Source organism: Rattus norvegicus, chromosome 2 (assembly GCF_021556685.1).
Source record: "Rattus norvegicus strain SHRSP/BbbUtx chromosome 2, alternate assembly SHRSP_T2T, whole genome shotgun sequence".
Taxonomy (NCBI): domain Eukaryota; kingdom Metazoa; phylum Chordata; class Mammalia; order Rodentia; family Muridae; genus Rattus; species Rattus norvegicus.
In genome coordinates, this window is record NC_141535.1 from 35,159,747 (window position 1) to 35,170,371 (window position 10,625).

At 40.9% G+C, this 10,625-nt stretch overlaps 2 long non-coding RNA genes and 1 other non-coding gene across 4 annotated transcripts in view; 1 reads left to right on the forward strand and 2 right to left on the reverse strand.

Annotated features, from left to right (window-relative positions):
* Nucleotides 1–2,271: 2,271 nt before the first annotated feature.
* On the reverse strand, nucleotides 2,272–5,671 carry LOC147996036 (uncharacterized). The gene is made up of 3 exons (XR_015670613.1): nucleotides 5,461–5,671; nucleotides 4,274–4,387; nucleotides 2,272–3,849 (listed from the first exon to the last, which is right to left on the reverse strand). It is a non-coding gene; the product is annotated as an uncharacterized LOC147996036 (long non-coding RNA).
* LOC120100692 (uncharacterized) overlaps nucleotides 4,950–10,625 on the forward strand; it is a 31,678-nt gene continuing 26,002 nt past the window's right edge. For both annotated transcript variants that reach the window (XR_015670600.1, XR_015670605.1), the window contains exon 1: nucleotides 4,950–5,231. This is a non-coding gene — a long non-coding RNA (uncharacterized LOC120100692). The remainder of the gene's footprint in view (nucleotides 5,232–10,625) is intronic.
* Nucleotides 10,147–10,286, reverse strand: LOC120101262 (small nucleolar RNA SNORA48). Its single transcript, XR_015679325.1, has one exon. It is a non-coding gene; the product is annotated as a small nucleolar RNA SNORA48 (small nucleolar RNA).

Here is a 10,625-nt window from a genome sequence, read left to right on the forward strand (position 1 = left end):
AGAGAGCAGGAGGGGTCAAGGACACCACAAGAAGACCTACAAAGTCAACTAACCTGGGTCCTTGGGGTTCACAGAGACTGAACCACCACACAAAGAGTATGCATGGGCTAGACATAAGTCCCCTGCATATATGTAGCAGGGTGCAGCTTGGTCCTCATGTGGCTCCCCTAATACCTGGGCAGGGGATGTCTCTGGCTCTGTGCCTGTCTCTGGCTCCAATTTCCCTAAGTGGGCTCCCTTGAGGAGGGAGGAATGGTGAGCTTAAGGGGAGAACTGAGAGGAGAGGAGGAAGGGGAAGAGATTGGGATGTAAAGTGAATAAATAAATCAATAAAAATGTGAAAAAAAACCCTAAAGTTGATTTAGAAGACTATTCCAGAATTTGTCGAAGACGCTTTCTGTATCTTTGTTCTTTCAGCATCGTGGTGAGTTTTACTTTGCTTTGATTAAAATACATGTTTTGTTCTGATCGCAACAATTATAGTTTCATATTACAGTACTGACATCATCACTGTGACAGTACTGGGGCGACTTTGTAGATGTTGCTGTTTCTATTTAGTTGTTTTTTTAATACCTTTTGATGGGCTGAAATTATTTCATCTTTCTTCTCTAATCTTGTATTTTTGTTGTTGCTGCTGTTCTCAATCTCTTTCATGTTTAATCTTTTATTTTTCTCTGTGCCAACTGCACAGACGGATTTTATCAAATCTGCTTAGTAATCTGTTTGAAGCTCTCATGAACACGTATCCCTCTATGAAATATGCAAGTGTCTCCTAAAATCACGATCTATTCTATTTTTTAACGTTGGAGAATTTCTTATATGCATACGAGTCTTAATCAAGTCCATCCACTTAGTCTATCCTCCAGTTCTTCCCCTATCCACCCACACTTTCCCCTCCCAACTTCATGTGCTTTATTTTCTTAAAATCCACTGAATCTAACTAGTGTTGTCAATATGGCCATCTACTGGAGCATGAGTACTTTTACAGGGGTTTCACTCTTAAACAATGTTGACCACCTCCTCCCCAGTAGCTGTCAATTGCCAATACCCACTGCATCAGGTGTAGACATCTATATCCTCTCCCATTTACATTGGGATTTTGGCTGGCTTCATTTTAACGTGCTGTGATGTGAATTCATACTGTAGTGGCACTGTCATGTCTGGCAAATTCTATACTGGCACATATGCCCAACACTTCCAGCTATTACAATCTTTCCACCCATTTTTCTGATGTTCCATGGGCCTTTCAAGAAGGATATGAGGTATAACTGTCCCATGTACAGCCGAGAACTCCACAGTCTCGTATCGCCTGTACCTGACCAGTTGTAGGTCTCTCTGCTACTTGCCATTAAGGATAAGAAGAAGCCTCTCTGATGGGAGTGGAGAGATGTATCCATTTACAGATATAAAGACAAGAACTTAGGGGTTAGTAACTTCGTTTACCAAAAGGATAATATTAAAATTTTCCTTTTGGCCTATGATCCAGCCAGCCATATTTTTTTTTGTCCAATTAATGATACCAGGATGAGTTTCGTCTTATGGAGCAGATCTTATATTTAGTCCAAAAGGGATTGGTTGCTCCCATAAGATTTGTGCCACTATTACACTAGTGGGCATATCTTGCTAGTATATTCATTCTTGTAGCTTGCGGGGTTTCTGTCTGGGTTAAACTCTTGATAACTTTTCTCTCCTAGTAGTGTGTGTGTGTGTATGCATGTGTGTGTATTCATATATATATACACACATATATATATTCACACACATACATATGTACATATATAATATATAATGTATATGTGTACATTAGAAAGGTTCTGTACTGTAGTAGTAAGTTTCCATATGGCATTCTCAAAGGTTTTCAGTCATCTTTCTCCATTTTTCTGTCTCTACTCTGCTCTTCCATCCCCTACCCCATCTAAACTTTCTTATTCCAGAATGTGAGGGCACTCTGAAATATCTGTAGTCCCCTTGATCACTATGGTTGATTCTGCAGATCTACATGCCTAGGAAGTTCTCCTTTTCCTCCCTCTCTGCTCCACATGCAACCTCCCCCAGAAGTTGCAGACTTGGTTCGACAGGGTGACCTTCCTTGATAGAAGAGGACCCACCTTCTGTCAGGGGTGTACCATTAGCTGTGCTTCTGAGCTAAGACTGCGAACCAAGCTCTTAAACCTTAATGTATTTTTCTCCAAAAGGTTTTTAACACATTCTTATTTTAATGGACCCTCAACAGACCTGACTTTATTGAGTGTGATATCCTTAGACAATTCATCACTTTCTTTATATGTTTAATAAATGCAGCTTTTCATAAGTTCAAATTTAATAAATATAGGGCTTAACTACAGTTATAGCAACACTCTTCCCAACTTGCTCACTTTTTTTCTTTCTCTTCCTGTGTTGAATTAAGCAATTATACTTCTTCACATATGCAGAAACCTTCTGTGGGGAATAATATTGCAACTTACTTTGCCAATATCATTTCTGCTGCAGCCATACGACAGGAAGCAATTTTAGTAATTTCCATAGGAATTGAATTCATTTCTCTAAGGTTTCCACTACATATATTGAATGCACACATGTAAGAAATGCATTGAAATTGAATGGTAAGGGTGGTGGTGGGACATATTTTACACTATGTTCATAATATTATTTTCTTCTAAACTGTCCCTTTCATGGAGGGGGTGGTACAGGGATAGGAAAAGATGAAGGTAAAGGCACATCATAAGAAGGAAGCATTCTTTTTCCACCCTTTTTTTTCTTTTTTTTTTTTTGGTTCTTTTTTTTCGGAGCTGGGGACCGAACCCAGGGCCTTGCGCTTCCTAGGTAAGCGCTCTACCACTGAGCTAAATCCCCAGCCCCCTTTTTCCACCCTTTTAAACATTTAAATAGGAAGCAATGTTTTTTTCAGGGAGGTGGTGGTGTCATGGTGACTTAACTGGTTTACAGCAGTGCTCAGCAGAGATCATAGTCTTCCTACAGCCTTGGTAAATGACCATGGCACATCTCCATATGGACAGAGACATGTGCAAATGAAAACTGGATTAGTGCCAGTTGCCCAGGGTTAGGCTTAGAAAGTCACCATCTGAACCTCGTAGAAAGCTGCTCATCAGTTTATAACCCATAGAAACTCATCGTGTCCAATTTTGGGATGCAGTTTGTAATTTAAAACCATCTGTGCTATCGACATTACTGCATTATACAAGTGACAGCCATTGTTTTTTTTTTTTTTTTTTTTTGGTTCTTTTTTTTCCGGAGCTGGGGACTGAACCCAGGGCCTTGCGCTTCCTAGGCAAGCGCTCTACCACTGAGCTAAATCCCCAACCCCGTGACAGCCATTGTTAATCAGTTTGTACACACACCTTCTACTACATCTCAACAGAACATTCCAGAAACTCCTTCCAGTCAAGTAGAGTCAGTATGTGAGATATCATTCTTCAGCCTATGCCCTAAATGGTTGCTCAACACCTGCAGTAGGTTATAGTAAGAAGCCTAGGAGTATTTGTCAAGCCCTACGGGGCTTCCAAACCGTTTACTGACAAATGCCTTCATGCTGTCTTTGAGGCACTAGACCACTAAGATGACTTTGAACAACTCAAGACGTGCTTTCTATGGAACATTCTTCCCTGAAGAAATCTCTCACTTGAGTTTTAGTTGTGACTGGTTCATTATTGAGGCACAGCATTAAGATCATTTTACATGAGTGACGCTTGACAAAGGTGATGAAGAACACACTTAAGCTGTTTTGAGAAGAAAAACTTCTGGACACCTTCCACAGCAATTCTTTAACTTGGTGTACCTTGTCACGTTGAAGACACTCAGAATTACCTCATGCCAGGACTTGGGAACACCCTACCAGAAAAAAACACACCATTAAGTTCTTTGACAAAGAATGCATAGATTTTTATCTGTAATTGATGCATAATACTTGCATAGACATATAATATTATAAATATTAATGATCAAATCAGGATAGTCAGCCTTTCCAGCTTCTCAAGCATTATTTCTTTGTATTGAGAACCTTAAATTCTCTTCTAGTCTTTTCAAAGTACATATTAAATGCTGTAGACTATGCCATACAATGAGCAATGATATCCAACAGAAGAGAGTTTGGAAGAAAGCAGTTTATTTTATTTATTTATTTATTTATTTATTTATTTATTTAACTTTGGTCACTCTGCCACTACATATAAAGCAAATATTCAATGTCAAAAGCTCCAAAATAGAGGAAGAAAGTAAGTAGTGTTTTTGCATATTAAATCAAAATTGCATTTGCCTGAAAGACTTGCTCTTATAGCCATTCCTTACTGTGAGGCCCATTTTTGCCCACTGACTGAAGTTTTGTTGAGTTCTAGAAGTTTCTTTCTCATCAAACTGAATTTTTCAAACTCTGAAACCATAAAAGCACAAACATAGACATTATTTTTAAAGCAGATTTGTTTTTTTTTAACTTTCCATGAAAAACAAAGATAAATTTTTGTTTGGAATGCAGCCTGGAAACTTGAATGAGAACTAAGGAAATACCCAGATTTATCAGTCTCCAGTTTTCTTTGCTGTGTCAGGGTCTTGGGTTGTTTTTTGTTTTTCTTTGTTGAGTATCTCTACCTGATTCTCTTCTCTGTCTGTCCAGCTTCATCTATCCACAATAAAATGGAATGTTGTTTTAGGGATTTGTTGACTCAGAATTACATCATCTATAGCCAAGTGACAGCAATGAGCCTTCTTATCATTGGTTCTGACTCAGACCATATTAACTGCAGCTTTAGGTCAGAGTGGTTGCCACTAAGAATTCAGTGGGGGAGGATGAATAGGTTGTCTTCCTTGGCTTGTGATGCTAGTGCAGTCAGCATGATTGACTTGCCTGCAGCAGATGGGACTTGAGCTGTGTTTTCTGACGTCAATCAACCACTCCCATTCTCTAGTGGAGAAGCATCTGGAAGGTTTCGTGCTTTAGTGTGCAGTGTTGCTCAGAACTTTCCCCTTCCCTTCATACAGTGAGAAAGAACTGTCTGCTGTCTAGGCTTTTTGGGAACGCTGATTTTTCTAGGTGGACAATGTTCTCTTCATTTGTATAGAGCTAGAAACTGTTTCACCTTAATTATTAAAGGTAATACAGAAGAGAATCACTTTCTAAGTAAACAATGTGTCAGTGAGACACCTCAGAAGGCGTAGAATCAGCATCTCCCCTTGGACTTGGAGAGCAGAGGCAGCAAGCTATGTGACCAATGCCGCAGGTAGGAGACTCGCACCAGGTTCTTCTTGCTGGTGTTTTGCTTTTGCTTTTGTTTTTTCTCCCCCAAAACAAGGGAGGAATGGGGGAAACTTTGGGATAATATTTCCAGGAGAGGCTCCAAAGCCATGAAATGCCAGGTGCTAGAGGAAGAGCTGTCCCCCTCTTACAGTCATGGTGACCCCCTTAAAGCTTTTATCAGCCCGCTCCCGAAAGGCATTAAGTCAACCTACCTGGTTAAATGGCTATTCATCTCCCGACTTGTCTGTAATTATCATTCCATTTCTGGGAAACTAGGGATACATCCAGCTACAGATCCGGTTCAGTTCAAAGCAAGGAGGAACATGAAACTGCTGTATCTGGTTTATCTTTTTTTTTTTTTTTTAGTAAGCAATGAGAGAACTAAGAGCACACACATTCTTCATGTCTTGGATCAACAAAGGAGCTGTGCCAAATGTCAGATTAAATATTCCACAGCTGAAGTGTTTGCACAACTTTTCAGTGGCTACCATTTAAAGAAAGAAAAACAGTGATGGGCCTCAAAAAAATTACCCTTCCTTTGACATGCTCACAGTGTTCTGCCAACAACTGTTCCAAGTTGGAAGGCTGGACCCTGCAGATCTTGTCCAGGGACCATGCATGCCAGCTGACAAGCATAGACTTGGGCATCCACTCATCCAGGGGCACGAAGTCCTACTGTGTGCCTCACTGTCCACAACTGTGCTGCTGTCTTATTTCAGCCATGACTGTGTTGGGTGAGAAGGAATTTCCTGATTCTTCAAGTATCTGTCATGTTTCAACAATGAGTTTGTACTCTTCTGTGCTTTGTGTCTTTTCCGTTTGGGTTGGCTCAGGGGGACTGCTGGGGAAACCAGAGAGAGATCTTTTATTGAAACAAAATAATAAGTCTGAACAAATCAACCTTGTTATCATTGGCTGTGGTAAGACACATATTCTTTTCAGCTTTATATTCCTACGAGATTGCTCAAGAGATGGTGCTTCCGCTTACCAGGTTATGTGAAGGGCAGAAGAGAACAGAAAGAGCTGAAATGCTTGGAGAAATCAGAGGTTTTCATGCATTTTCCAAATTAGCTTCCCTTGCAGTCTGAGGCAGTCAGTGTTTCTCCCTCATTTCTCTTATAAGGAAAGAAAAGCCAGAACGTCTTTCACCTGGCCAACATTGCATGGGTGGCAGGGTAGCTGTGAATTCTGACCTTGGCCACGTGCTCTCTGTGATCCCAGGCGATTATTTCACCTCTCTACTCTAATTGAGCTGCTCTCCAGAATGGAAATAGCAGCAGGAATAGTTTTCTCATGTTGACATAGGATCTTGAGTAGGTGAAGTGAGTCCAGGAGCAAAGGACAAGACAGGTCAACTATCAGTGACTGTGCACACTGAAACCGAGTGCCACTCCTCTCCCTGCAGGTACTGAGGGCACTTCACTCTTCTAGAAGTCACTATCTTTCCTTGCATTCTTCGTGGCAAGGTTGCACAACCAGAGACTCCAAAGAGAGGGGGTTGCATGTTCTTTTATTTTTATGTGCTTTTCCAGGACTAGAGAGATGGTTTGGTTGTTCAGGATGCTTAATCAATTCTTAGCACCTACCTAGATGGCTTACACCACCAGAAAATTTAGAAAATCAGATTTGTTTTCTTTGGTTTCCCTGAGCATGGAGAAATGTGGTGCATATAACTTCACACACACACACACACACACACACACACACACACACACACACACACACAAATATAGAATTACTTTTCCATTGAGGTGAACTAGGCCTGAAGCTCTGGCTCAGATTACAACAACTGCAAAAGAAGCTGCCTCTATGTACCAAGTAGAGAGAGTCTTCACTGTGGAGACACATCTGGGCTCTGTCTTATCATTCGCAGGTAAGTACTGTAGATTTAGAAGAGAGAGCACAAAGTTGTCAGGAGATGTATTTTCTCATCACAGTTGAGGTCTGGTCTATTCCAGCTTGACTGTTTATGATAACGGTTATCAGTCATCACTCGGCCTGTCAGTATGAAACTTCAAAATGGCATACAGGTGCTTCCCATGTGGCAGGCTCTGTGGTAGTCCTTGGATCCAAAGATGAATCAGAGACAACCCTTCCTTCCTAAACGAGGTCATAGAATACAGGAGGTTTTCTGTCATTGCCTTTCAATTCTCCACCCTCTAGAATCCATTCAGAGTACAGTTGATTTTTATTTTTTTCATACATCTTTTAGTTGGCACGTAATCAGACATTTTTGAAGCTTTGTGATGAGGGTTCCATAATTTCCATTAATAATCTCCAGAATGAAAGCAAAACCAAAAAGAAAGAGAGTGGCTTACAATATGGCCAATATGGGTTAGTCACTTGAAGCTGCCCTTCTCCAATCCTGCTAAGGTATGCGGGCTGAAGTTGTTCTACCGAACCCCAGGAAATTACAAGAAAAGCTAAATACCAGCTCCAGCTTAAATGGGATCTTATCTAAAATCTCTCATCTTACCTTTGCTATATGTTCCCCTGGAAAGTGGAGGAGATGAAAATATTCAAACTAGAGGTGAGTCATCCAGACACGAGAGGGCAATGCCTGCAGAAGTCTCTTTTGTGCACTAAAGGCATACTTTCTTATTTTGCTTCCCTTATGTTTACTTACTTCAATTTTAGGTAAGATTTTCAGGATAATTTTACCATTTCAATGTCTTCTTGGATAGCCTATGTTTATAAATGTTTCAATAAGGAGAGCGCAAAAAGAGATAGCACCTGAGCGCAATTTCTCATTTCCACACCCATGAAGGACCTCATACAAAATGAGATTAATAAAACTGTTTCTCTGAGGACCCCCGCAGTGTCTCAAAGTTGGGGATCTAGTAGGTTCGTAATTTGAACAGCTCTCTGCTTGACTTCAAAGTGCAGTTCCTTAACTATTGTCCACTAAGTGTAAAAACGATGAGTGTATGACTAATCTGTAATAGGCCAAGAAGAGGGGCCACTTGTATTCATAAGAATCTGACATGTGCTAGTTTATGGTTGTAACTGCTACTTTATCCACACTGCAAAAAAATTATTAGCAAAAGCAACACAGGGGAAGAAGGATTTATGCTCGCTGATAATTTAAGAAGGGATATGATCCATCACATTAGGAAGGCACAGTGGCAGGCAGCGTGAGGCCAGGAAACAAAGGGAGATGGATGCTGGTTCTCTTGTATTCTCCTCTTCTCTTTTCTATTCAGCCGTCAACTCTAGCCTAAGGGACAATGTTGCCTACATTTAGGGTGTGTATGCCTTCTTCAGTTAATCCTCTCTGCAAAAACCCCTAGCGGACACATCTTACAGGTATGTCAGCTAGGTGATTTTAGATCTAGACAAGTTAAAAATGAAGATTAACCACCACTAGGGCTTTGCTTTGAGGGTTAGATAAGAATGATAAATATGTATGTGTGAATAGGAATTTACGTGATCTAAGCAACAATCCAGTGAGAATGTATAATACTGGCTTTCAAAATATGTGGTGTCTTTTTACAATCTGCTCTTCTAGCAGGGTCTCTTTTCTCTCTGAAGTAGACAGAGGGCTGCATCACAGCCACCGCTCCCTAAAAACCTCAGCTATGAGTTCCTAGAGTCCTTTAGAAAGATCAATTTTATGTCCCACTTTCTTGCCCTGGGACCTTTGGCTATACCTGTGCTTAGAACATTATCCTCCCAAAGTCCTGCTTAGCTTGTTTTGTTTCCATTTTTTTGTCTGTTTGACAAAAATCACTTACAGTGGCTCCTAGGAGGAGAAATGGCTTCTTCTAGTTCACAATTCCAGTATGTCAGCAGGAATGGCCTGAGAGACATAACTGGTCACATGATAACCATGGCCAAGGGTAGACAGTGTGTGTACGTGGCTGCCTTCTACTGGTCTCTCTGTCTTCATCCCAGTTCCCTGTCTATAAAATGGTATTAGACACATTAAGAAAGTTTCTCAAAAGTTATACCCACAGGCCAGCATAATCTAGACAATTCTTCACTGAGACTCCAGACTATCAGGCTGACAATTAAAACTACCAATCATGCCTATGTGCTTCGTTCATGGAGAGCTATCCTCAAATGTCACTTATCAGGCAGACTAAACTAGGCCCTCGAAAAATTGCTTTTGAGATTATAATATAATAGTTTAATAATCATTATACTAATATAATAATCATTTCCCTTTTCTCTTTGCTCTTTCCAAACCCTGCCTAATATCACTCCTCGTTCACCTTCACACACACACACACACACACACACACACACACACACACACACACACCTTGTTTACTCTGTGTACAGGACTGGTCATCTCATTAGATAACCAACTGCTGTGCTCTTTTGTTCCTGTAGAAGAGCATTTCCCCCACTGTCAGCATCTCTTAGATACTTGTAGTTTTCTGTGTAGAGTTGAGCCCCATTCACTACCCCTCACCCCTGCCCCAAGAGCGTGTCTATTGTTCTTGTCCCTGTTCAGCTCAGTGTAAGCAGTGATGTTGGTGAGGCTTTGTGGGTGTGGCTTCTGTAATTACCAGGAGACACAATTTCACAGCAATCTTCCTGGTTCTTTAGTTCTTCGGGGTTCCTTGAGCCTTAGACGTAGGAGTTGTCCTGTAGCTGTATCTGTTGGGAATGGAATCTATAACTCTGCGTTTTGATTGGTTGTGGTTTTCTGTCCTGGTCTCTCCAACTCTCGTGTCTTCAGTTCCATCTCTCTTCATAGTGTTCAAGCTGCTCCACTTCTCTTTTCCTCCCACCGGACCACCACATACCTGTATAGTAGCAAGTGAGAGCCCGTGCCACGGGGCAGAGGGTAGGGCTGTGGGCATCTTTCTGTTGTCACACTGTATGGCAGGGCAAAACACAGATCTCCGCCTGTCTTCTTCCTCCCATGCTGTGCTGCCTGGATTTGATTTTTATATGTCCTAGGCATAAAACAGCTTTGACCAATGAGTCAAGAATCAAGTTAGAACGAACAAAAGTCTGCCATCTGTTCCACCCTTGACTGATATAAGAACACCACCAAAAAGTTGTCCCTTTTCCCATTGCTGGGGGAGGGGGCACCTGTGTCTCTTGTAGGCACTTCTCATCTTTAGCCATATTATATGCTTGTTTTGCTCTTTTCTCCCTATTTTACAATTTTGAAGATTAAACCTGAAGCCTTATTTGTGCTAGGCAAGGGCTCTACCACTGAGTTATACCTTCAGTTCCATTGATAGATATATTGACCATTCATCTGATGCAATAAACACAAGGACTTAATTGTTTACTGCTATCTCTGTAGTTGATTCCTAGTCACACATCTGCAGGTCCTTAATATAACACTTAAAGATTTGCTTGGTTATTGCAAATCTGTAGACATTTTACTAAATGCAGTTTTTCATTTGTGATTTGC